Here is a 25344-nt window from a genome sequence, read left to right as displayed (position 1 = left end):
GAGAGAGAGAGAGAGAGAGAGAGAGAGAGAGAGAGAGAGAGATGCATCTGGTCTGAATCATTATTCTCACATACAGTACAGTACATGCTCCAACCCCCAGGTGAGTGGGTTTTCAGTGAAATTATCAGCTCACTCTCACATCTGCAAGAAACTCATTGGGGTGGGAGTGTGTGTGTGGGGGGGTGAAATACATGTTGGAAACCTCTGACCTGGACTGAGGACTATAGGACTATATCATCCAACCTTTAGCCTATGCAGAGTCTCGTTATCTGCAGAAGGACTTTCTTCATCTTATGTTGCTGTGGCGAATGGGAACATGTTGGGTGTGTAGATGATGTTTGTACAATTAAATCATGCATTGCTTTTTGACACAGATCCATGTAAGATACAAAAGTGTGACACAGAGTGTGTTCTTCACTAATTGTATGAACAAGAAAATGCAGGAAGACACAGAAAGTGCTTTCACTGCACCCTGAAAGGTTTGGACCCTCCGTCCCCGGGCAGGGACTGAGACTGAAGGAGACGTATGATGTTTGCGTGTTGCATCGGTAGGAAGTATACCAGCACTCCTTGGTGTAATGTCTAGGGCTTTGCATAAACAAATGGCCTGATTTACAAGTCTTGGTGTTGAATGAATGTGTTAGGATTTAATAAGAGCTCTACATCAGCCATATTGTTCACAAATAGCAGAAGTCAGAAATATTGCTGCCCAAATACATACAGTAAAGCCTATGTATATAAGTTGTTCTTTTGTTGGGGTTCAGATCAGGCTACACATTAACGTTCATTCTCCCAGCAGATGGCTCAAGGGTGAGGATTAAGACTTTGCTCCTTCTTTTCCCGGTAAAAGGTCTGGAGGTTTGAGTCCCGTATAATGGAACCCCCTGGGGAGCAGTGCACATCCAAACTAGGTCATATCTCCTCATTCTTATAGAGTGTTGGATACGGTCTAGCCTTGTGGTATGATATCTAAAATGTCTTAACCAGAATAATGTAACACAAGTGCTGAAGTAGAAGTATTTGACATTTCTGTTTTGTCACCTTTTTTGGTAGCCACAAGCTTAGATGTGCAGGGGTTAAAGCTAAAGGACTAGTCCCTCAGATACTGTACGCTCAAGTCCAGCTGAGTGCCAGGGACCCAGATCTTTTTTTATTCCTAGGCCGCATGTTACAGGTCTCACTGTTGCCAGCAGGCCACTTGGTGTCATATGGGCAATGCAGGATGAGACTTTGGGCCAGCACTGGCGCACACACACACACACACATACACACATACACACACGCATAGTGTGTTACTGTGTTTGGCTTACTGACGCCTGACAGTTTGTATTTCCCACCGCGATTGAATTAGAACACATTAGTACAGAATTATTTATATCTGCACACAGCATGACCACAACTCATCACAAAAATACGGATGATAAATTAAGCTTTTAGTCATGGTTTAGCCATCATAATATTATCCCAGCCTTATCTGGGTCTACAGCCAGATTCTATTATACAGTAGCTTAGGTGTCTCGCAGTGTCTCAGTTAGTCCCAGCTCTGCACTGAAGAAGCTTTCTTTTTACCTTTTTAAGTAATTCCTCAGGATGGCTTTATCACTGCCAAAAGGAAAACCTGTTCAGGAAACAGAACTGCCAGGGTGACCATTATCATTTGTTGCTAAGACTAATAGTCCATACTTTGGAGTATGCATGGATAGATGTGTGAAAGGCATCAATTGATCATCTGGACGAGACCTCTGTTGAGCAGTTTTTGTTGTGTAAAGGTGAATTATGTGCGAGGCAGTGAGCGGTGGAGCCACCGGGCTTAGACCAGAGCTGTATGAGAACAGGCCTGTCAGGATCTAATCTTCAGCTTCCACATCTGTTTCCTCCTTTTCACTGGTTATCCATTGAGTCGGACTTCATTCAGATCCTAACGAGTGCATTGTTTTGCGTTTAGGCTTGAGGGGGAGGATAGTGCTTCTCTGTTTAACCTGTTAGGTTCTACATCTTGGTACATATGTGGCACTTTAAATGGTTAAATAGATATAGCCATATTACAGGGTTACCTCTGTATATAGTTACACAGTTCAGGAACTTGCTGTTATCTGGTCGTGGATAAGGGTTACTTCCTTACAAATAATTCACTTGCCACAAATCAAAGTATTTCCAACCCATCAAAACGCTGGAATATTTAGTTCCAGTGCTTTAGTGGACTCTCTATGGGCTTCTCTCTTGACTGCGGTGTGGGACAGAAAGTTGCGTAGTTACGACACAATCATTAGCCTATTTTTACAAATACTGCTGCCCCCGTAGGCCATAATGTGACATACAAGGGAAAAGAGCCTTTTATGCATTGTCGTGTTTCTTTAGGAATAAACAATGGACAAAAAGAGTCTTTAAACTCTTCAGATGTAAAGTTAAAGTTAGCTAGCGGAAGGTGATGTCTGGTTAGCCTTAGATTCTCCCCACAGGAGGGAGGCTTTCCGGATGCACTCTTACCCCCTTGTTGCAGGATTGTCTGTGTTGCGCTAGTGATGATTCTCTCTGACCAATCAGTGGTCTGCGGTCTTTAAACTCCACCTTCTGCCATTGGCTCAGCCCACTTGGAACCTCGACCAAGGTGCTATGTAAAATAAGGACCAGTATCTACAATGCTATCCACAACGTTTTGGGTTCAGGAAAGCCTTGGCATGGAAATGCGGCATAAGAAATAAGGATATCGAGATACTGATTCTTAGAAAAGGAGTCTATGTCAGAGTCTGGTTAGACCGTGCTAGTGGACCAGAGTCTTGTAGGACCAGGCTGATGGACCAGAGTCTGGTAGGACCAGACTGATGGAGCAGAGTGTGGTAGGACCGTGCTAGTGGACCAGAGTCTGGTAGGACCAGGCTAGTGGACCAGAGTCTGGTAGGACCAGGCTGATGGAGCAGAGTCTGGTAGGACCAGGCTGATGGAGCAGAGTCTGGTAGGACCAGGCTGATGGAGCAGAGTCTGGTAGGACCAGGCTGATGGAGCAGAGTCTGGTAGGACCAGGCTAGTGGACCAGAGTCTGGTAGGACCAGGCTGATGGACCAGAGTCTGGTAGGACTGGTTAGTCAAAGCGGGGTTACTGCAGACTGCCTATCGGCACAGCAGCACTGTAGCCCTCCTCGCCGGTGGCCCTCCAGTCTCTTTTATTTTCTGGACGGATCTGATATTGAAATCTTTTATGGCAAATATATCTTCATTTAAGGGATATTACTGCGGGGTCCCTTATCAAACTTGTGTAAATGAAAACAAAATCTGATTTGAATGCTAATAATGTGATAAGTCCCACAAACATGATCTTATTTTTCCTATTTATGTATTCTGAACATTCAGCACATGGCCAGAGGTCTGCGAGCCGCCCCGTGTTTGACTGTAGTTAAATGACCTGCTGGTTCAACCTGGCCTGTTTACGCTCGCTGTGGGAGCCAGGCCTTCTTGGCTGCTGGTTTTAAATAATGCTCACATAACGCTGGAATTGATTTGGGTTTAGTTTGTTTATTTTAATGTGTGATTGTGGATGTATTGCGAAGTTTTAGATGTGGCAAGAGCAAAGTGTTTCTAAGAAGGGTGAAATTACCCATCGATGTTATGAAAATGCTTGTAGCTCTTTCAGTGTCTCTGCTCGAACAAGCATCTATCAAAGCGAGAAACCAGAGTCTCAGCCCCCCTGAAGGGATGCGCATGCACGCCATCCTGAGACAGAAACAGGACTTCTAACATGCTTTCACAACTTTAACCCTGTAGTTGAGCTAAACAAAAACCTACCATGACTTTCACAAGAGCAGGACATTTTAGCTCCTTAGCCCTTCTGTTGTCCTCGGGTCAAATTTGACCCGTTTTCAAAAAGTTTCTATATCAGAAATTTTGAGTTTCTTTCAAACAAGTTGTCCAAAAAAAATAACGTGAATGGTTCCGTAACACGTTCTTCACGAGTAATATAAATGATCAGTTCACTACATTTATGTCCCAACAAAAATGTCCCAAAAAGAGCAGAAAATAATCGACCATAACATCGGAAAAAGTGACAGACAACTTTGGGAAAAGTGACAGAAACACCGGGGAAAGCGGTAAAAGTGTTTTTAGGTTTTAATTTTAAATTTTGACCCAGAAAAACTAGAAGTTGCATGGTCGACGGCGAGACAACACAAGGGTTAAGGCACCGCTGATCAGTATTCGTCTTCAGTATTGGCTTACATATTCCTAGGGATTGGCCGATACCGGTTTTTCAAGACAATATTGATTATTAGTAGTTAATAAAACTGATAACCAACATGCATTTAAAGTAAAAATGAAAATCTTTAAGTCAAAGTTAAGATTTTGGAATGATAAAAACCACAACACAAAACTGTGTTTCAATGTTTTAACAAGTATTTAATAAATGAGAAACCAGTAGCAGATAGTCCGATAGTGTTGTGGGCGGGACATAAATCCGACTCAGTGGTGGGTGAAACTGACACAGAGGGACCGACACAGAGCTGTAGCCGAGCCATGGTAGAACACTTGTAATATAAATAATGAACTTTATTGGTTATCAGGCAAATAAAACACTGATACAGATAATCTGCAAACTGCCAAAAAAAACGCCCGATAATCGTCCAGGGCTGATAACCAGTGGATCTCTATATATTGCTAGTCTGTCCTGACACGCTGTCACAGCATTAAGTTCCAGCCCCTCAGCTTAGGTGGATAAGGAGCGATCCTGTCCTCATGTCACACTGAGGATAAGACTTGATTATCTTGACCGGGCCAGAAGTAGCCGATAGACGTACAAGCTGCCTCTGCCTATTCATAAAATCCATGTGGTGCAGGCTCCCGGTTTATCGAGATAACTGCTGCAGTTTTTCCGCTAGGGATAAACCCAGTAGCGGGTCTGTGCGGTGAGGCAGCTTTGTCACATTAGATAACGATGTAATTTCCTCTGTATGTCCTCCTCCATCAGCACCTTGAAGTGAAGGTGTGGAGATTGACAATTGCAGTGCAGGGTTGTGTCACGTTTGCCTTTTTAAAAGATATGACAGGCAATGACAAAACAGAGATTCATAGTATTTCTCTTTGAGCTAATGCAGAAGATTAGGCCATGGTTATAAAGAGACTTTCTTTTGGTACATTATACTCTTATTGCTTTAGACAGCATGTTTTTAGCGTGTGCTGATTTATGTTATTGTCATTTTTATTTTGGTTTATGGTTTTTTATAAGGCATGTTTCCCCTGCTACTGCAGCTTCATAGCATCAGAGGATGATTTTAGTTCATTTCAACCTATTTCCCATGTATGTATATTGTGTCTCCATGGGTTGTGCAAATTTTACACATTCCACTTTCTTGTAGAGATTTTGGTATATAAGGTCTTGACTTTTTTTAAATGAATAATAGAAACTCTTGTTTTTGAGTCTGAACGGAAGTAAACAGAGACGTAAGCCACCTGGAACGAACTGAACGGCTCGACATAGGACATGTGTGAGGCTGTGGATAGCTTTCCTTTTAGCGTGTGTTCGTGCTAGAGAAGTCGTGGACATTTTGTCCCATGCAGCCACCATAGCCACTTTTATGGTAAAATCCGCTTGGCTGAAAGAAACTGAGAATTTCCTTCTTTTTTTTGAAGCTGATACAGCAGCTACATGGTGTAGCAGTCAAAAACCCTGTTCCACCACGGCTAAGTCACAGTGACTGACTTAATTCTCTGTTAAATAGTCAGTCCCTGTGTTATGTCCTACCGCCCAATGTCTTGATTTCATCAATACCATCATGCCACACCAATCTGAGTTACTTTTTATTTAAATCCATCAGCTCTGTGTTGATTTCCATTTGTAATGTAGAACATCACTAATCAGAAACTAAACTTGTGCAGTCTGAGGGGTGTTCAGGGGCCTCGGGAGTCTTAGACAGAATTCCAGGGAGTCTCTTAGTGACAAAGAGTTCAGTGTAACAATTCATTTGATCTTGATTCCTCCCAGTTGGTGTATTCTGTGTAAAGAGCTTTTTTTGTATTAGCTCAAAGCACTACAGTACCTAATTATAGCCTTACATAGCCAATAGACGTAGACTTGTAGAGTCTGAAATGTTCTGAAAGTCTAATATCAAAAATCAAAGTCTCTTTCAAGACAGTGGAGACCGTAAGAGAACTGTTAACTCAAGCGTGAGCTCGACATGTCTGAATCTGAACGCACACGGTCTTGTCCGCCCTGGCAAGGAACTGCCATAAATCTGTAGAGCAAAGGTATGTCCAGCTGTTGTGTCTCCTCAGAGTAAAGCTGGAGCTTCTCATCGGGGTCTGGAGTGCAGCAAAGGTCCTTTTAAAGACTCCAGGAGAAAAACCAAGTTGTTTTTCATTTGCTATCTCGATAATATAATAACTTGTGGTCACATACTGTGTACATAGACCATCATCACCTCTCCTCTCCCAACAGCAGTGTGCAAAGGGCACTTCTACTGACGAGGAAGGTAATCCTGAACCACCACCTCGTCTTTTAGAGCGTTCATAGAGCCGACTGCCTCTCTCGGTATTGATGAGTGAAAGAGGCCCAGAGGAAAAAATAAACGACCAGATCTTCTAATCTCATTCCGTCCCAGCCCTCCTGTCGCTGCTTGACAACTAGGTTAAGATAATACTGACAGATTCCCTTCCCTGGCTGTCCACCATGCATCCCAGAGCAGGGCGGCTGCCTGCTCCGCATGCAACACACACACACACACACGGGTGTTTTAAATTACATCAAGCTTCAGGATCCGCTAATCCACCATCATATTTAACTAAATCAACATTGCTGTCACCTACTTTCCAGGATGATTACAGTCGTTAGATTGTAAAGATCCATTTTAGGGATCATGTACTGAAAAGCAACAGTTTCCACTGTTATTGTAGTTTTTACAAAAAACATAATCCCAAAATGCAAAATGCACTGTTTCAGTGATACTAAAACAAATGCATTGCATCATTTTTCACACCATATATACAATGTGTTCCCTGTTTTGTGGAAGGATTTGAATAGTTGTAACAGAATGCTAATTTCCAGTAAAAAGCCATCTGCATCAGACCTTATGTCTTCAACAGGGTGTGATGATTGTTTGCAGATTAGCATGATTTATCATACATGAATAAAGCATAGACATCCTAATCTGCAACAGCAGGTGATAAATATTGCATTGTGTTCTTAGCATGATTTTCAAGCACATGTTGAGTTTTAATAGAAATCCGTGCTTTCTAAAATTAGCCCGCGCTCTTTCTTCCAAGATCTGACCATGTTTGTTTTGCTCGTGGTCTCTTTTGAATAATTTAATTTGTCAGAATGTGACATCTCTCCTCTGGATCAATAGATTTGGATGACTATTTAGATTAATTTTCCTTCCCACTGCAGTTCGAGACTTTCTTCTTTTCTCTCCGTCTATTTAAAGTCCTTTTCGGCTCTTTTGGAGCTCTGGTTCTTGTCACAAAAGTAAATTGTGCCTTGCGATGCCGTAGCTGAGCCAAATGGCTCCATGTGGAAAGTGCGGGGAAGTGCAGCAAGGTGCTCTCAGAGTTCGCTGCACTCCAGCCGCCAAAGAAACCAAGGCCGCCTGGAAAGTCTCCTCTTGGGGAACATGTGGGATTAATTTAGACCTCCAGCCTCTCCCTCCAAGGGTGTCTCCACCCTGCTTCCTCTCATGTTGTTTTGCCAGAGGGAGACCATGACTGGTAATAAGTAGAAACAGAGCTCTATGTCTTAACACTCTCTGTCGGAGCGGCTTTCTGAGAGATCAAGGCGCCCGTTGCGAGCTGAGGCTCCCAGTGTTAACAAGAGTGAAGCGGTGTCCATCTGTGGGTCACGGACACACAGACGGGTCACACTCTGGGATTACAAGGGCAGGCCTCTCGCATCTTTGCCACTTTTTGAAGTAAGTGGCTTTAGAAGTCTGTGGAGATGAGTGGGCACAGCAACCAAAGCCACTTGTCATTCATCTGTGTAGCAGAGTTCAGCCATTGAGCTACAGTACTCTAACCCGGATACCGACATTTTTTACTTTTTACACATAATTTTATGTGATTATAGCGTCTTTAAAAAAATGTTTAATCACTGTTTATGGTAGGAAATGGTAAATTTGAATACATTTGTAGGAAAGCGAGTGAAAAAATAAAATAAAAATCTGTGTGGCGTGTTGACTGATGTCAGCCAAAGTCCGACATGCTAGTGTCTTTGTAGCAGCTACAATTGATATATGTATAATGACAATTTCAAAACACTGTGACAATGTGAAAGATGTCCGTAGTGCTAAACCTACAGAGATGGATCGTCTGAATCTTCAGCTCCCCTCAGCTTTTTTTGTTGTTTTTTTTATTTTATTTTTAGGGCTTAATTGACAGGACAGCTGAAGAAATGAAAGGGTAGAGAGAGGGGAAATGACACGCAGCAAAGGGAGTCAAACCCGGGCCCGCTGTGTCAAGGAGAAAATCTCTATTTATGCATTTTCATGCAAAACCAAATGCTGCTTTGGTTCATTCAGTCTGTTTTTGTTCCACCATATAGTAGCTAAATAGCCAAATATTTCCCTCAGGAGTTGGTAGACCAAAAACAGAGCTAAAAGGAGAGTAAATATTGGACTTAGAAACATGACTTAAAATGAATGCCAATGTAGCTCTGTGTTTGGATGGGTCACTTAATGCAAGTCAAAGAAAAAAAGTATGTTATTATATATTCTGAAACGTAACACTCCAAGATTATATTGTTCTGAGTGATCCGTCTGTTGTGTTTGTGTGAGGTGAGGGGACATTCTATTAATATAAGTGGTCATTCTTGTGTTGGAAGTCCCGGATCCAGGGGGCCCCAGCCAGGCTTGCCTCTGTGTCGGCTTTCACACTGTCCCTTTGGACACTGTAGAGACGACCTTACCCCGTCATGTACTGTATGTCACATGCTATTATTTCACACCGCTAGACAGTTATGAATATGTATCAGCTTTATATTTATATTTATATTTACTGGAGCGTTACCTGCCAAATGTCATGTACAGATGTATAGATAGAAATGTCCTTTCTTGTTTATAAGCATATATACGCAGGTCTTAGCTCCTATAAGAACACAGTTATGTATTTTGAGGCTGCATTCCAGAAATTGTGTTTTTTAATAGCTTTGAAAAATCAGTTATATACATTTAGTGGTTCATGGTGTTGTGCATTAGCCAGTTCATCCAGAAAAACGGGATTATATGATCGCATAACTGAATGCGTAATCAGCCAAAAGACTTTTCACTTTTGCGGCATAAATTGCAGATTTCTGTGCAAAATTATGCAGGGCTTGAATGATTTCATTATCCCTGCATTTTCGTTGCCAAAAAGGCCCAAATATCTTGAAATGACAAGACAAACAGTCTCTTTTTCATCAAACCACAGTTTTTGCATGTTCCCGCAATTTCATTGCACATAATTGCACAAATATCCCGCATATTCCAGTTACTGTGTTATCATTTTATCACATGTCTGTTTAAAAGAAGAGCATCATGATTGGCAGTGAGGATATTTCAGAATGAGGTTTAATTGGACAAATGTATTCAGCCCTCAGGCCTTCACCATTCTCTGTGGATTCCACTTATCATAGTGTCCAAGTGTCACATGGAGAGAAATCTCTGTGATAGTTTGAATCTTGAAGCTAGTTTTGAAAGGTCAGAGTGTGGACTTCATTTGAGATTTCAGGTTACCCAGTTTCAGTGCTTGAAGAAACTTTAATTTTAGTCCCAAGGATTGTTTTATTAGCTATTGCTACAAACCGGTAAAAGACCCATTTATGTAGCTTTACTATTTTCTATTACACAATTTAACAAATGTAAAAAAATGTGTAGCGAATTAATACCCTTGATGGTGGAGGGGGCAGGAAGTTGTTGACCACATCTGTGACCGAGGCAGTACTCAGATCCTTCTGAGGAAGAGAGCTTCACAGCCAGCTCTAAACTGGATTTTCTCGGCTACACTGTTGTCTTTGGCCTGAAATTCTCCAGAAAGCCTGCAGTTGTTGGGAGTCATCCATGCCCAGCTGATTAGGTTATAGTTACTCCGTCTTCAACCGAGACACCAGGACAGGAAGAAGACAATTCTTCACGTCTCACTCATACTTCTTTGGAGACAGTGATGCATAGAAACTACAGTAACTCACGTAATTGAACACAGCTGTTCCCTGGCTCTATGAACGTTAAGTACGTAGCACTTTTTCACATTTTAATGTGATATGGTATGTTATATATTCATGGGATATGTCAGTCAAGAGGTTTAATTGGGTGGTCTGGATGTTATTGCTAGGCACTGTGCGGTGTGGTTCTCCAGCTCTTAGTATGCCTTTGCTTCATCCTTCCTTATGTCTTCCAGCGTGAGGACTTGTCTCTGGGGGGGGGGAGACCACACAGTTGTAACCCAACCCGGATTTACTTTCAAGGCCAGGGAGCACATCATTAACTAACAAGGTTCCATTTAGTTTGTGGGGTTACAGGTTAGGCTACATCTAAAACCTTGGTTTGGCGCCTTGGTATCCGTGTGGATACAGCACACGCCATGTGACCGCAACACCGCAAGTTCGATTCCGTCCTTCCGGCCTTTGTTGTGTGTCATACCACTCCTCTCATCCCCAGATTTTACATTGCCGTCTGTCATATAATGGAAATTATGGAGGAAAAAATATTTTTAAATATTAAGAATAATGTCCTGTTCACGACTATCACGTCAGTTTTGAGGCTTTTTGTCATTTATATTTCATATGTTCTGGCTGCATTTTCTTTGTTTTTTAAAGTTATTTTACATTTGTAATGTTTTTCAGTGCTTATTTTGAAGGCCCATTTTTTTGTGATTTAAAAACTGAAAACAGGTCAAATTTGACCCGAGGACAAGATGAGTTAAAATACTAGAACCATGCTGAAGCTGGAGACAGGGATTTCAACTAACTCATGAAGCTAACATTAGCTTTAGTAGCTAGCTAGTTAGAGCTGATAAATCCTCGGGCTAGAACTGAGAAACCTTCTCTTGCAGGTCTCTGTATGAAATTAAGAACCGATTGTTGTAGTGGTTTGCCACCATTATCACTGTAAATAGCATATTTGCCATGATTGGAAAGCTTGGCGGGCATAGCAACTGTAGCTAAGGGAGGCGAGGCTCAGTGAACCTGTTGTGTGGTCTGGATTTAAGACCATGTGGTTGAGCAGGGTCAAGGGCTTTAAATCCTCGATAACTAACTTAAAGTCCCAGGTAAGGAGCTTCGTCCTGCATTAACTCTTCCAGGCTGAGGATGTTTGGTTGTTTTCCTTGTGTCTCCGGGACATTGACATCTTGAGAGATGAGCTGGAAACAGCTTTGACCTTTTTGGTAAAACAGTTCATGTTCAGACCTCACTGACTGACTATTAGTACACAGGTAAGATTGGACTCTGGCTAAAGTGCAAAATATCAACAGACCTTAAGCTTAATGAGGGATGAAGTACATCAGAGCCCCAGGGTGTCGGTGCTCAGAGCTCCATGTTTTCACTGCCACACCACATTGCCTCTCCAAATTTGGATCTAGTCGGAGTCTTAATCCGACCACAAGGAGTTGATCAAATTCAGTGACCTGGCTTCACCCAGTCACTTCAGCAGGCTAAAACCATTGGATCGGAACGGACTAGAACGGCAGACTTTGTTGTTGCACAGCCCCCCGCCCTCATCACCGCTGCCTCCATGTGCATTCTCAGCAGTGTGAATAATTGCCAGAGTCCTGATTAAACTACTGTGGAACTATTAGCTTGCCAAATCCAGCTAATCCCTCAAAAGTTTTCTTATTGACAAGAAGGCCACCCTGCTTATGAAAGCAGAAGAAGGGCCGATCCCCTGACCCCTACTGCCTCTAATATAAGTTTTTCTTCCCAGGATATGTTTCGCCAGAGTCACTTGAAATATGTCTCCAAATAGCAGAGGTCACTTGAAAATGCCAAGTTATGCAGATTTATGGTTCGGGAACAAGTTGTAAGTAGACATGTTCCGATGTGCCAGTATTGTATCGGGAGGTTATACACTGATCCAATACCACGTAAAAAATAGAAAATCTAAGTTAAAGTAGTTTATTTATGTTCTTTTCTGTTATAACTGACTGTCAAACTGGATGATAAAAGATTTTTATCCTTTATCGTGTTTGTGTTTCTTCATGTTTCACAAAGAGTTTAACCTGAGCCAGACCGACTGCAAGATAGAAATCATATCACATCCATACAGGGATAGTAGTATACAGTTGTTTAAACATCATAAAATATATGACATGCTGGTATTGGATCAGTGCTCGGTATTGGCCGATACGCAAGTTCAGGTATCTGGATCGGTATCGGGAAGGAAGAAATGGTACCGGACCATCTCTAGTTGCAGGTCCTCAGGGGGCCATCCTTTCCAGCTGTGTGTTATGTGATGTACAGAGTCTGCCATTGTGCAGTTTGCCAGACCACAACAAGTGGGCCATGTTGTCATTCCAGTAAAATGTTTACCTAGCTCAGTATCTGAGATCTCTCCCTCTCCGACCCAAACTCTTCTTCAGTTTCCCGTTGCCCACAGAAGTTTAATAATGCAGCAGCTATATACATCTTTGCATTATCCCCATGAGCGTGCTGGCTTTTAGCATCACTGAACATCAGGAAGGATTTTGTTTGTTTTATTGATCTGTATACTCTCCCAATTTATTTTAAATTCTGATCCCGCACATCTCCCTGTCGTGTGTTTTGTGAAGATGTCTGCTGCTGTCAGTTCACATTTTTCTCCCAGCTATAGTCCCTTATCTGGAAGTGTTAGTCTAAATGAAGATCAAGAGACTGCTGTTAGGTTGGCTTTACAGTTAAGTGCTGCTTGGCAAGATATATCTAGCTTCATGTTTATGAAATTCTCCACAGTGTCAGCGCTTATCTGCAACAGCCCCGGCGTTCCTCGTTCCTTACCTCTGACTTCCACCAACTGCGGATTTGCTCCGGAATGGCGGAGGAGTCGTTTGGTTTTTATTAAAGTCAGTGTGTGTGTATTTCCACTGACTGCTGAGCGGCTGCGTCCCAGCTCCGGTGATTCCCAGCCCTCCAGAGCAGATATGCAAAGCTTCTATTTTTGCAGGACGCCAGAGAGCTCCGCAGCAACTCAGCACACGGCTGATAGTACGGGACAGGAAGTCAAGCACAGAAACAAAATAAAACATCCGGTTAATTTCCAAAATAAAATACACCGTGCTCACGGCGGACACAGGCCTGAAGTCAACAGGTCAGAGGTTTTGTGGTACTCTTTAGAGAAACTACATTCTGTTATATCGCACGATCATACGTGAATTTGCGAGATCTCTTGGGTCCTCGTGACTTTTTGTCTGTCACGGCCGCAGCAAATCCGGACCTGGTGGGTGTCGGAGGACGGCGGTGCACGGAGCCCACACGCAGAGGAGGCAATCTACAGCCTTTCCACAGTTGGTGGAAATCGGGTTAGCATACTGTTGCTGGCATTAATGCGCTGGGTAGAATGCTATTGTTGAGGTCTAGATCATCCCTGGAGACCTCGGTCACATGTTATTTTTTGAAGAAATTTTTGTTTTTCTGTTTCCAGGAGAATTTCTGACATCAGATGTATTCCTTAAAGCACTCAAAACCGGTATAATTTAATTTACGTTTTTTTTATTTACTCAATAATCACAGAATTGCCACATACTTGGACTTTTTTTTTCATATTTTTGAAATTACAGTATACCTGAAGATGTCTGAAGTAAAAGAGAAATGTTTTGCTTTAACCTGATAAAGCTCAAAATAATGTCTATGCTTCAAATAAGCTGAATTACCTGGGTAGGTTTGCAGATCACTGTCAGACGTGCCACAGGAAGTAAACCACGCACTTTGTGTTTTTGGCCTTGGTGGCAGATGTAATTATTGCTTAGGGAGACTTTAGGCATCCATGTGTAGGAACTGCTGAAGAAATGACCGCACAGGGAGCCACAACTCCCATCAACAACCTTGTGATTGATTTGATAGTAAGCCCAAATGAATGGTTTCCCGAAGATGGAGGAGGCAGAGGAGGTGGAGCAGGACTCCAGAAACTGCTGAGCAGTCAGAAAACTACACCTGGCTCTGGAAAGCGCCAACAACAGAAACAGTTGTTCAGGATAGTGCAAAGAGGCAGCAGTACAGCTGTCTCTGTCAACCCTGAGCTAAGCCCTAAAGGAGCCAATATACGCAAATGTAGCTCACGTGGCAAGCGTCAGTCTGAGTCTTTGAAACGGCTCGGCTCTGGCAGGGATGGGCAAGTAGTTAGTGTTGTTGTGTCTGAGAAAGGTCAGTCCCTCAGCGAGGGGTGGGGGGGACAGGGATTGTGACGACAGATTCCCGTGGAGCCTGCTATCATGTGGCGCGTGGTGGCAGCTGGAACAGAAGAGCCCTGGCTAAAGAAGAGAAAACTAAAAAAGAACATCATGCCTCCTGCTTCTTTTTTTGGGGCTTTTCCACCTTTTTAATTTGGACGGGACAGCTAGGTGAGAAGGGGGGACAACATCACACGTTGGATTCAAACCCTGGTCCTCTGCGTCGAGACATAAAGCTGTCAGTACACGTGTGACTGCTTGACCCACCGAGCCAACCCGGCCACAGCCTCCGTTTGCTGCTGTAGATTCCCACAAAATCATAATTTTAGACCATCACTGATTTATATCACAGCATCTGTCTGATAAATTCAGGAGCCTGTCATGGTGTGCCTGTTGATGCTGTCTGTAAAATGTTAGCAATGCATCATTTGTTATGGTAACAAACAAACAGATACGTTCACATGGGAGAAAAATACAGTCCATATAGTGGAATTTCAGATATCTTTGGAAATGTACAAAAATAAGCACAGATTTCCTATTGAAGCTTTTTGAAATGTTTAGCAACCACATATGGTAGAAACAGCTACTTTACATGCAGTACATGTATCTGAATTCCTTTTTGGTAGGATTTTTGATTATGCTAAACTTTATTAATTATGTGTGAGTGAAACCATTTTTGTGCTAGAGAATGTCAAACATTCAGAGCTCTCACAGAAGTTCTTGGCAGCGAGGGAAAGCTTTTAAAATTACATTTCCACCACACAACCTTCACGCTCTGTTAGATTAAAGGGCAACAAAATACCATCGTATTCACACACATATTCTACTGTACCGTAGCAAAACAGCACTGACATTAGAGTCAATTCATATGGATAGTGTAAAAGCGTAGCATTGACATACTACAAAGTATTTGAAATCATATATACTGTACGGACAACTTGAAGCCAATGGCTGCACAGAAGCCGGTCTGTGCCGATAATAGACTCTCTGGGTCACGCTCCGGGTACCGTCCTCCCATGAGCCTCCAAGCTTGGCATGACCTTGCCCCTTGTATACACCTGCCGTACATTTACGATGACAAAAAACACATAGTAAAACACTGTGTAAAAGACTTTGATGCTTTAGACATAAAAGGGCTTATCAGACCTTTTTTCTTCTTCCCCTGTGAACTTTTAAGTTCTTTTTTTAGAACCATGATTGGCGAGGACATTAAGCAGGGCTGCAGGAAAAGTGCTATGTACTGTGACCGTCTGCACTTCTATGCATTTTATGATCAATGTGGTAGCACTTCTCCATGGCTCGCGGGGTCAAAATGTAATGTGACTTAGTCTGTGGGTTAGCAGGAGCAGCCAGACATGTGATCCGGTTTGCGTCTGAAGCTAAGTTGTGTTTGCAGACATGTGGCTCTCCACCAAAAGAAAGGCTGCCGGAGCTGCCGACACATATTTCATGCCCTGTCGAGGTGATGCCTTGTGGCGCGCTTAATGAAGTGCAGGCAGAATGAGCAGGGGTATTGATCTTCCCTCTGAGTTATGCATGAAGCAGGAGCTAATTGCTTTTTTGATATATTCTGAATCTATACAATGGACAACTTTCATGAAGGCAGAGTGGTGTGGCTGAATCTTTTTTTCCTCCGGGTGCATGTTAGTAGCATACACACTTACACTGAAGTTAATGACTGACGTTAATTTATGTAATAAATTCTAAACATCTTGTGAGGTAATCAGTGAAAAAGCAGAACAAAACCAATAGAAAATATTAATGCAGCACTAATGCGGGGAATCAATGAACACAGGTTTTAAAGATAATCAATAACAGGCGTCGAGTAATGCTTCTCATTAGCTATGCCCTTGTAGCCGAACTGCAACAATCACATCGATGTATATGATGTAAGTGGGGCCAGAGGAGAGCTGCACCAATCACAACGGTGTGTCTGATATAGGCAGGGTCTCATTTCTACCCTCCAAACATTACATTTTTCCATCATTCCTTTTACATGGTAGTCTGCAGGTAACCAAGTACACAAACGTGGACGATAAGCAAAACGAAACCTGAAAGCAGCACAGCATGATAGGTTTCATCATCTCCCCGCTGAGCTTCTATTCTGTCCAACTCTGTGATTGGCTTTGTAAACGCAGTGGAATGTGTTTCAGCATATCCTGGAGCTGACATGTAACTGGTTGATAGATTAATAAGAAGACAAGATTAGTTGGATGCAACGGGGTGCACTAAGCATTTGTCTGTCACATCCCTTATAGCCCAGAGACACCTCTTCACCGTCTGTCAGGCGACACCTCGCCTGCAAGGCTTTCTGCCACATGCTCGTCCATCTGTAGCCAGTTTTTGCTCACTTTTAGGCGCTCATTGTCTGTCGAACACTGTTACAGAGAATGATGTGTGTCCTCAGTTGCTTCACGTGCCTTTTAGTAGTTCGACAAAGATGTGAGACTTTTAGTTTGAGGCTGTAATGTGAGCGAATTAGCAAACCAGGGTCGAGGTCTAATCCTACGTGAAGCATCGGTTCTTCTCACACTCTCTCAGAACAATAGGGCTGCTGTTATCCTTATCTGCCCAACATACCCTTAATGCATGTAAGTGTGCTGACTGCTCAGTTGTGAGCAGTGTGTGTTTCTGTTTTACATTCAGTGTGTGTGTCAGAGCCCAAAGAGCCAGCGTCAAGGGCTGCCATTCAAGCACTTCACTGTGCTCATTTACAATCTGCTCTCCACATTGCCAGGCTAAGTGGTGACTGAGTGAGACCTATTTTTAACTCCCCCCCCCCCCCCCCCCCCCCCCCCCCCCCCCCCCCCCCCCCCCCCCACCACCACCCTCCTACCCCCCCTACCTCCTTTGTAATTGGAGCACGGCACTCTCTCATTGAAACGGGAAACAGGGCAAAAAGGCAGTTTGTTGTCAATCAGCAACTATCGACGCATAGCTGTACTTTCTTTTTGTTTTTTACACTGACAAGATGATCAAAAATGATTTTATTTTGACATTTATAACAACAGTTTGGCTCTTCTGGGACCTGCACTTTACTATAACGGTGTGGCAGTTCTGGGACCTGCACTTTACTCTAAGTGTTACTGCAGGGAGCATTTAGGAGTTTAACTTGGCCGTGAGACTCAGGAATCTCAGTTGCTTTTTGGGCTCATTGAGCTGGCCGCCTGCCAGCCATTATCTTCGAACCATATCGGAGTACATTTTTATCACACGTCCATGTGTACAAACCCAAGAGCCCAACACCGCTTGGCCAGATTACCGAGCAACCAGCTCTGATTAACTTTTTTTTTTTTTTACATTTCAGCCAAATACATCATCAGGCAGAAGGAAAGTGCAAACATGAATACATCTTGGGACTCTCCAGCGTCTCGATGGAGACGTTTACTTTGAGGCAATATCCCCCGCTAATAAATTGCATATTCCCAGAGTTTTTCCTGGCACCAGGTGATAATCAGTTGACTTGTAATGTCTGGCTGTGGCTGTGACCCCTCGCCACTGAGAATGAATGGAACAGATGGACCCGGGCTTAAGTGGGGAAGGGATCTGCCGATGACACCTGTGCATCCCGAGTGCGCTTTATGCTCCTGGAGCTGAGTGTGCGCAGACACACGCTAATCTCGTAATGTAGGCTGAGGTCCGATCAGTCTCAGCCTACTTACACATTCAAATCAACACTGCTTTAGTCCGTCACTTCGACTTCTATATCCTGTCTGGGACTCAGTCCTGAGCCGATTGCTCCTCCTGAAGATGTAACTCTTTAAAAACACGCAGCAACTATATACCGTGTAGTTTAATTCACCAGAAGCTCAGTAATTTACTTTAACAGCTGGGCATTGTAATGTTAGCAAACCTTACTCAAACAGGAGTAAATAGGGCAATGTTTGGGACTATTTTTATGTGCGGATTAATACACATTTGGTGATCTAGTGATTATTTACAGCCCCAGGACACTGTAATAGCGATCAAATAAACAACAGTTTCCATGTTCATCCTAATGAAGGAGCATGTCGTCCAGTGCTACAGTGTGACTTATTCATGTTTTTTTGTTTTTTTAATTCTTTGGACAACAATAGAGGTCTGTGGTAGGGTTGACCTAATGCGTGACCTATTGACCTACAGGGAAGCTAAGATAATAAATAAAAATGGAAGAGGGCACAAGTGAGAAAAGCCTTGCCGCTCACATAATAATGACACCCACGCATCGAAGAAGCAGCGTGTGTGGAAGTATTTGGGGTTCTTGGTGATTAGGAGTTGCTTTCAAGTGAGTTCATTCAAACTAGCTAAGGAATTAGTTTGAATGTTTGGACTTTATGGCACCTGAGAAATGACGGGCTTTGGCTACACAGGCATTATAAGTAGGATGAATTCAATTTCAATTTTTGACAAGAAATTGATAGAAATTGAGAAAGCTGAAATACTGAAATAAGTCTTTTAAAGATCCCATGGCATGGAAATGTCCCTTATATGAGTTTTTTGTCAACATTAATATGAATTCCCCCAGTGGCTAGAAATGGTGATCGGTGTAAACTGAGCCCTGGGTATCCTGCTCTGCCTTTGAGAAAATGAAAGCTCAGATGGGCCGATCTGGAATCTTCCCCTTATGAGGTCATAAGGGGCAAGGTTACCTCTCCTTTCTCTGCTTTGCCCGCCCAGAGAATTTGGCCCACCCATGAGAGAGAGACATCATGACTTTCACATGAGCAAAGTTGCCGTTGGTCAAGGCCATACCACACCCCCCTCCACCTCTCTCTTCTAAAGCTACAGACTCAGAAATGGCACGTAGTAAGGAAAGCTCATTGTGGGACTGGCTCTAGTGGCTGGAATTCTGCACCAAGGCCGAATTTTGGGAAGGAGACTTCAGATACAGTATTAGGGGACCACTAAGGTCTATATAAAAGAGACTTCAGATACAGTATTAGGGGACCACTAAGGTCTATATAAAGAGACTTCAGATACAGTATTAGGGGACCACTAAGGTCTATTTAAAAGCCTCCGAGCACCATGTCATGGGACCTTTAAACTTAATTAACTGAAAAAAGCAGCAAGTGGGTGCTCAACTTCAAAAAATACAAGTTAGTTTAAAAGTAGGAAACAAGTGGTACACCATCAAAGCAAACAATGCCTGAAGAGCTTTGAACTCAGAGTAATGAAAGTAGTAGTAGTAGCGCTGCGGATGGCAGATGGTGCTCTTCTACTTTTGGACTGAGTACAAGACTGCTACAGAAAAAATGATATTTTGTTCCATGTCAAGATCCTATATTGATTGATGTGAAAGGACCAATGTAATTGTCAGAATCCACTTTAAACAGTGCGAGTGTTTCTGAAAACCCTTTTTACTCTTGTCTCATGGTGGACTGTACTGAAAATACCAGTGCCATGTTATTGATTCTGGGATGCCGAGGCGGTGGCTTATCAAATAAAGACACCTCTATGTTACGAAGCTGTGGCACAGCGCAGTTTGAATCAATCTGAATATCGCAGAATTCCTTGTAAGCCTATAATGGACATCAGTCCTCTGTTGTCCTCTTACACCTGTTGTGTGTCAGAGGTCTTAGCAGCACTCTGTTTCTCTGGTTCTACCGTCTCTTTTATACCAGGGCCTAATGAGGCTTGCATTATGCCATCACTGGCAGATGCCTGGTCCCAACACCGGATACTGACTCAGGAGGTGAGGATCAGGGCTCTGCTGGAGCCGTGTCTCCTTCTAGAGACCACCGTCCAGGCTGATGTACTTTTCATACCTTTTAACACCCACACACACCTGTCCCTATGCATGTAGTAAATGTATTGACTTAAACTGTGTTTCAGCATTCCAAAGTTTAAAATTCAAGATATATTAGCATCATCCCCACATATCTACAACATCTATAACAAGTGGTTTCAAAAAAGAATTACTCAAAATAACTCAAGGTCCACTTACTAGCTTTGTCCAGAATGTGGTTGAAAGCTCTGGACAAAGCCTGGCCGCTGAGAGTATCAGCCAGTGGCTTACACACACACACACACACACACACACACACACACACACACACACACACACACACACACACACACACACACATAGTCTGCAGTTGCTAGTTATTATGTATAAACTGAGTCTCCTGGAAAAACAGTGGCAGCTGGAGAAACGGAGCAGGGTAGGACAGTAAAACGCAGCAGGTTGTTGTAACATTTCGTCCCGTACTTCACGGCATGAATAAGATAATGTGGCTCCCGAGCCAACACTTTGTTCCTGCGAAGCACAAAACAGCAGTTCAAATCTTTCCTGTCGCACAGAGGAAAATTAGGTTTCTCAAGGGAAGGGGGGAGGGGGGAGGGGGGAGAGCTTAACAGAATGCACCACAACTCACACCACACAAACAAACACCAAGAGATTGTCACTACAATTACAGTTTGTGTTTCCCCGTGTACAAAAATGTAACCTTACAGCAGGCGTTGAGCTGGAATGATAACCTTTGTTGTAATAGATTGTATTCCCAAAGCTCCACGTTAACCCAATTTGAAGTGATGATATGGGATGGGTTTCTAATCACGTATTGGGTCTTTAGTGAAAGGGCTGTTGCTATTGAAACTGCTAATTGATTGCCACTTGCGTCGCTCTTTGCAAATTGGAAGACTTATATACTGCAGGTACCACTTAATTCTTTTCAAACCACTGCTTTACTTTTAATAATAGAGAGGTGTGTGTGTGTGTGTGTGTGTCAGCACTTCAGGGAAGAACAGCTTATCTGTCATCTGGTTAAATACCCCCTTTTCATATTTGCAAACCATGGACATCAGCTTAAAAGCTTTCCTCCATTCTTTTGTCAACTCAACCTTCTCAGCACAAAATTGTCACACTCATGATAAGTGAGTTGGTGTGGGGTTGTGGGTGTCTTTATTAGACTGACGTGACTGAGGTGAACTTTGAGGCAGACAGAGAAGCAGAGTCAGCATCAAGAAGAAACACAGCGTACTGTTCGCTTTGTGCTAAACTCCAAATATAGGCCTTTTAAACACAAAGATGCATTGGCATTTCTCCCACTGTGAGAACTAAAGGCTTGAATAGGCCGAACAAACACACACAGGAGTTTACAAAACCATCTGTTGGCACACAATGCAGGGGCAATCCCAGGGCAAGGTGCTCAACTAAGGCTCTAGCTTTTTGGTGTGTGTGTGTGTATGTGTGTGTGTGTGTGTGTGTGTGAGTGAACTGTGACCTGTCACAGTTTTAAAAAGGTGTGAAGTCATGGCAAGGTGACAGTGAACACAGGGTCTAGTTTTCGCTGACTAATCCCTGCAGGAGGGCACGCCTGTCTCCTCATAATCACAGCACACTGATTCCGTTCCTATTACTGCCCATTGTATCAGCACATTCTGCTTCTTTTGTATAATATTATCTGCTATTCAATGGATGCTTTAATCCAAACAACCCACACCAAATATGTATGCACTCTGCAGGTGCTGGAATGTACTGCTTTCATCCAAAGTGCCTTCATTAGAGGGTGTACATATTTAGTAAGGGTGGTTATAGAAATATTTGAAACACTACCTTTGGCAGCGTGAAACTAGTGTAAGATAAACCTACCTAAAGTTAGTTTGTGTAGTATTTCAACACGAGACCTCAGTCCAGTTTTACCTTGTTGCCAGGCAATCGGGGTGTGAGGAGGGCATAGCTCACCAGCCTTTAATTTCAACCTTTTTAGTACACCACTAGTTAAAATCCAGCTATTAGTTACTAATCAGTCTGTAACGGGATTGTCCCCTTACCTTCTGCTTTTCTTTGTGTTGTCTTTCTATGGACTATGTTACCTGGTCCTCAGATCTCTGCAGGGTAAATCCAGACAGCTAGCTAGACTATCTGTCCAATCTGAGGACTATGGTTACCTGGTCCTCAGATCTCTGCAGGGTAAATCCAGACAGCTAGCTAGACTATCCGTCCAATCTGAGGACTATGGTAACCTGGTCCTCAGATCTCTGCAGGGTAAATCCAGACAGCTAGCTAGACTATCTGTCCAATCTGAGTTTTCTACTGACGACTAAAACTACTTCTGAACGTACACATGTTCCACCAGCACTGTGGTGGAAGGTCTGGCAATGCAAGACTAGTTACTAATCCCTTTGAGATGATTGACACAATTCCTAAAGCTGGTGCAACCCAATCCTACAGTAAACCGTCGACCCTGGCAGTGAAGGACTCTCTTACCTTTGAAATTATTCAGGGGTCTTATGGTTCTGCTGTGTGATAGAATGATACCTCTTTAAGGGTTGCAACAGTGTATCGCTCCAATACACACAAGTACATGTGATTCAATGTGTCGTCTGCAACTGATTATTTTTAGGATAATCGAACTGCTCAGCGCGTCACACCGCTAACATCAATCAATCAATACTCTACTGTAGCCGCTCCAGAAGGTTGGGTGTGATATCATGCACAGGACCCATCAGATATGGCAGGGCCATTGTACTGGCTCTGACACAATAGGAAATTAAAAATATTCTCTTTTTTTAAGATACATTTTTGGGCATTTTTTGGCTTTTATTGACAGGACAGCTGAAGAAATGAAAGGGGAGAGAGAGAGAGGAATGACATGCAGGAAGGGCCGCAGGTCGGAGTCAAACTCGGGGCTGCTGTGTCGAGGAGTAAACCTCTATATATGGGCACCCGCTCTACCAAGTGAGCTATCCGGGTGCCCAAAATTAAACCTATTCAAAGCATGATAGTGTCGTCTGAAGGGGTACAGTCGGACTGAAATAGAACTATGAGAAGTTCCTCTTACATTTGGCAGCTATAAATATTTTACAGCCTTCAATGGAAAAACTCTTATTGACTTTGTTCTGCACAATTGCTGCAAGACCAGATTCTCTCTCTCTCTCTCTCTCTCTCTCTCTCTTTCTCTCTCTGATGGGGCAATGGCTAAGACGGAGGCAGGGTGTATTTCAAAAAGAACAATTTATAGTCACAAGTTGACAGATCACTTCAATGTAAGATTGGTAGCAGGAGACAGGGGATGGGGGGTCCAAAGTCTGTCATGTTGTTTCCTCTTCCATCCCTGGAAAGTAATTTCCTTTTCTCAGTAAGGCGAGGACGGATGGTGCAACTGTTGGGGGAGATGGATGGCCGCAGAAGATGTGGTTGAATAAATTAAATAACATTTTTTTGAGGATGCTAGTTGATGCAGTGATTAAGATTAATGTAGTGTTGCAGTGTAGTGTCGTTTGGCTAGCCGGACTCAAGTAGTTGAATCCATTTGGCTTCAAGTAATATGGGATTTGCAGCCTAAAAACTGCTCATATGACATGTAACCTGCTGATAACTGAAATTGTTTGTGCAAATGTGTTTGCTAGTAATATTAATCTTAAAATCTTACCATTTTCAACCCAGCTTTGTTGGCAGTGTGGAAGAGCACTAAGATCATGGGACACAAAATGTAGCATGGTTGGTCTTTTAAGGAAAATGTCAACATGAGCCGATTTACATCACAAACACGTCAGTCTAACCTACTTTTATATGTTGGTCCTCTGTGTATTAATTACTTAGAAATGGTGCTGCTGGGTTTCACAGCCCCAGTGAGGATGTTGTGGGTTGTTGTTTTTATGGAAAATGTTCACAGTCATTTCCGATGTCCTCCGGTCTAAATGTCAGGATGCTCTCTGACCGAAGAGCTGTTACTATGAAGAGGAGTCCTATTTGTTTCAACGCTGGGCAAATGTTCCCCAGTCTTTGGCATTAAAGCCTGAGTGTGTAGGTAGATGGAAAAAGAGGAGAGGGAAGATGGAGGTAGAGGAAGACGAGACAAGAGGCCTTGCGTGTTCTCCGAGAAGCTACCGGAAATCAAAGCGAGCACTTGCCCCAGAGCACCGCACCACCACTGTTTAACCTGCGGCAAATATCATGAGTACTAAGTTACAGTAGCCTATATCAATTATCTTGTTTTTAAAACTGCAGTCATTTAAAGTGAGAGAGGCAAAAACTTTATTTAAAGTGCTCATATTATGCTTCGGGGCTTTTTCCCTTTCCTTTATTGTATCCTATATCTTTTTTGTGCAGGTCATGCCCTCTTACTCTGCAACTGACAAGCTACCAGGACTTACTGAGCATGTGCCACTCCCAACAAAGATGGAACAGAAGTGAGATGTCTCACTCTGTAGCTAAAACAGAGCGCTCACCACACAGGGAGAAAGGAGGAGCTGCAACAATGTGCATTACAAGAAATATATGGTGTTTTCTGAAAATTAAATCGCAGAAACCTATTCTGGTAAAACCTGTAAATACAAATATGAACCTGAAAATCAGCATGTTTTTTTTAAACTACATTATTTTTTTACCAAGCCATTTTTGCTCATCATTGGAACATTTTAGGGAATATTTGTTCTACTAAATGTCTGTCAGTGTCCCGCTAGACCTCACTGGTTAGAGTGACACTGTGGCTTGTTCAACTGCTGACAGTTTACAACCATCAACAGGAATGTCAAGCATGTTTTAATAATAATGATGAGGAGGAGGGTGCACCGACCAAGGGTGGGTGGGAGGCGGATGATGACTTTGACTTTGCTGACGTGCGGGTTCTAAAAGCTTCTCCTGTCATCTGTGGCAGTGGCCTTTGGTCTGAAGCCCTATTTCAATTTCTTCAAAGTATTCGCGCTGCACCACAGTCATTCCCTGTACCCCATTGCAACAACAGAAGTATCCCTGGGGTACAAGTACCCCTGGCTGGGAGTCACTAATCTATGGTGGGCTTGACCTCTCTTTTTCCCACTGAACGATCCAGGAGGAAGTTAAAAACACAGAAAAAATAGGTGTGCAACAGGTGTTTTAACTTTTAAGTGTTGCTGGATGAATGATACTTATTGTATTTGTATGATCATTTACCCCTTTGTGTGATGACCAACTAATATTTCACAAAATTGCTGGAGGTACCATCATTATGTTTGCAGGTCATAGTTTTTTTTTGTCTCCAATGACAGACAAATCCTACGGCAGTGATCATCAACTGGCGGCCCGCGGGCCGAATGCGGCCCGCCAAGCCGTTCGATCCGGCCCGCGACTGGATTCCA

General features: G+C 43.0%; 1 protein-coding gene across 2 annotated transcripts in view; it reads left to right on the top strand.

Moving 5' to 3' along the window:
* The window catches only part of zdhhc8b (zinc finger DHHC-type palmitoyltransferase 8b), an 83523-nt gene that overhangs the window by 724 nt on the left and 57455 nt on the right, over positions 1–25344 (top strand). The window lies entirely within an intron of this gene.

This window comes from Etheostoma cragini, chromosome 5, assembly GCF_013103735.1.
Source record: "Etheostoma cragini isolate CJK2018 chromosome 5, CSU_Ecrag_1.0, whole genome shotgun sequence".
Lineage (NCBI taxonomy): Eukaryota > Metazoa > Chordata > Actinopteri > Perciformes > Percidae > Etheostoma > Etheostoma cragini.
The sequence above is the reverse complement of the archived record's forward strand: the minus strand, read 5'-3'. Positions and strand labels throughout refer to the sequence as shown.